At 42.7% G+C, this 2,867-nt stretch overlaps 1 protein-coding gene across 3 annotated transcripts in view; it reads right to left on the reverse strand.

Moving 5' to 3' along the window:
* Positions 1-1,801: 1,801 nt before the first annotated feature.
* Positions 1,802-2,867, reverse strand: part of CDC27 (cell division cycle 27) — an 84,838-nt gene continuing 83,772 nt past the window's right edge. For 2 of the 3 annotated variants that reach the window (XM_069751314.1, XM_069751313.1), the window contains exon 19: positions 1,802-2,867. This exon is cut by the window's right edge and continues 748 nt beyond it. The gene's annotated coding sequence lies outside the window, so the exon portion shown is untranslated. The other variant, XM_069751315.1, reaches the window with a different exon arrangement.

The raw sequence follows: 2,867 nt of genomic DNA on the forward strand, positions 1-2,867 counted from the left end.
GATTACAGCGATACCTCATTACATCATTTTGTTTTATGTTTTGGCGCTTTTTATACGATAAAAACTATTTTACAGAAAAAATAATTATTTTTGCATCGCTTTATTCTGAGGACTATAACTTTTTTATTTTTTTGCTGATGATGCTGTATAGTGGCTCGTTTTTTGAGGGACAAGATGACGTTTTCAGTGGTACCATGGTTATTTATATCCGTCTTTTTGATCGCGTGTTATTCCACTTTTTGTTCGGCGGTATGATAAAGCGTTGTTTTTTGCCTGTTTTTTTTTTTTTTTTACGGTGTTCACTGAAGGGGTTAACTAGTGGGACACTTATAGGTCGGGTCGTTACGGACGTGGCGATACTAAATATGTGTACTTTTATTGTTTTTTTTTTCTTTATTTAGATAAAGAAATGTATTTTTGGGAACAATATTTTTTTTTATTTAGGAATTTTTTTTTTTCACACATCTAAAAAAAATTTTTTTTTAACTTTTTTACTTTGTCCCAGGGGGGATATGACTGTATAGTGACAGATCGCTGATCTGACACTTTGCAGAGCACGGTGTCAGATCAGCGATCTGGCGTGCCCTGCTGCTTGGTAACAGAGCCTGCTCTGGACCCGGTAGTACTCACTGCAGGACCCGGAAGTAGCCCCGCGGCCATTTTGGATCCGGGGCCTGCAGGGAGGAGATGCTCGGTACAAGGTGAGCACATCGTTTTGTACCGATCATCTCAGGGAAGCCCGAAGGGAGCCCCCTCCCTGCGTGATGCTTCCCTGTGCCGCCGGCACACCGCGATCATGTTTGATCGCAGTGTGACGGGGGTTAATGTGCTGGGAGCGGTCCGTGACCGCTCCTGGCACATAGTCAGCTGACACCCGGCCGCGCTCCCCCCGTGAGCGCGGCCGATCGCATATGACGTACTATCCCATCACTGGGAATTAAGTCCCAGGTCACCTTGACGGGATAGTACGTCATATGGGATTAAGGGGTTAATATTATGCACATTAGGAAATACTTTACATAGAAATTAGTGGAGGTTATTTAATACCTGTCATGTCACTCTCCATAAAGAGAAACATTACCCCTCAGACACCAGAGGCCTCTCATACAGCCAAATGAGATCTCATTCTTTGCCCTGATAAGGGGCAACACCCCAAAACATGTGTAAGCAAATTGAGATGCTGGTTTGGCTTTTATGCCGAGTCATGTGGCAAAGCTTGTTAATGGGAACCTGTCAGGTCCCCCATGCCCTCCAGTCCAGCAGCATTCAGCTATGTGTGATTGAACTCTCTCCCTAACCAGCCCTGTATAACATAATTCTGTTAAATAAATGCTTTAAAACAAAGCAGGTATAACCCGCTCTTTCCCTGTGCTAATGAGGGCTTGACTAGTTGATGAGGCATTTGTTTCCCAGACTAGTCACGGCTCTTTCAATGTTATCACACCCCTGTGGCATGATAAAATGGAAAGAGGGCTGACTAGTCTGGGGAACTAACGCCCGACCCATCAACTAGTCACAGCCCTCATTAGCACAGGGAAAGCAGAGGATATACATGCTCTTTTAAAGCATTTATTTAACTGAATTATATTATTCAGGGCTGGTTAGGGAGAGAGTTTAGCTGAATGCTGCTAAACTGGAGGGCATGGCGGACTTGATCGCTTCCCTTATTTGATACTGATTTTTATGATTGTTACTTCCAAAACTTGGCGCTAGAGTTCAAGCTTTCTTCCTCTCTGAAGAGGCAATTTGCCTATGTAATGCAGCATTCACACACAATAAAATGCTAATGTAATTCATGACACCGATTTCTACCGACATGATTTATTGAACACTGGAAATAAAAAATAAGGTCCTCTCCGCAGTCAAGTTTCTATGGTTTGATTCCACATTAGGGAAGAAAACCATTACAGCCTTGTGTAACGGGCTTCATTGTAGCAGCGCAGTGTCTGGCATCTCAGCCTGCATGTCGTACTCCAGTTGTGTCAATCCATTAAGTTTCCTGGTGACATTTTTAAAAGAAGTTTTTTTTTTATTTTTCACATCCTTAAATGATTCGCAAAATATATTAAACAGGAACCTCCTGTCCAAATAATGGAACACTGTACACTTCCCAGAAGTAAAAAAACAAACAAAACAAACATGGGGGGCGGGGAAATAAAGAGACAAATCAAGTCCACGCAATAAAAAAGGAATCCCGCTCCACCCGAGAGATCAGAGCTGAAGAACAACTGTCCATCAGAAGATATCTGGGCAGGTGGGCACAATGATGGGAATGAGATCCTTGATTTTAGAGGGACTCACTTTAGCCTCCTGATTTTAGGTAAAGTAAGATGCATGATGATGAAGTTTGGATAAGCCCAGAGCATTGGGACAGGAAACCTGAGCAGAGAGAAGGGACAGTGACAGCTCTTCTACAGAAAGCTCAAACCATGAGATTGAGTATGGCGCCTTGTTTAGTGCCGAGGACGGCATGGGGGCACAAAGAAGCTTGCATAAAGAAAATTATTTTAATGGTATAATTTAGAAGAGAGGTGAGAATGGAACTGTTGTTGCAGGGTTGTAATACATGCCCTACGTGTAAAGGGGAAGCCATAACCACTTCTATTCCCTAGGGAAAACGAGGGTATCACTACAGCAAATGAGTGACATCCCTCGTTATCAAATGGTCAGAAAGGTCATGAGAGGAGACTCCCATCCTGCCCTTCTCAGTGCACACAATCAGACATACAAACATAATGATCCTGAAAAAGCAGTTACAACAGGAAAGATATTTGTAGGATTATGGCTTCCACTCTCCATCCATATAGAAGAACCCCGCACTTAACAGTATAATAATTTACGGTATCCTTGTGCAATACTAAACTTAG

This window comes from Ranitomeya imitator, chromosome 2 (genome assembly GCF_032444005.1).
Source record: "Ranitomeya imitator isolate aRanImi1 chromosome 2, aRanImi1.pri, whole genome shotgun sequence".
NCBI classification, from domain to species: Eukaryota; Metazoa; Chordata; class Amphibia; order Anura; family Dendrobatidae; genus Ranitomeya; species Ranitomeya imitator.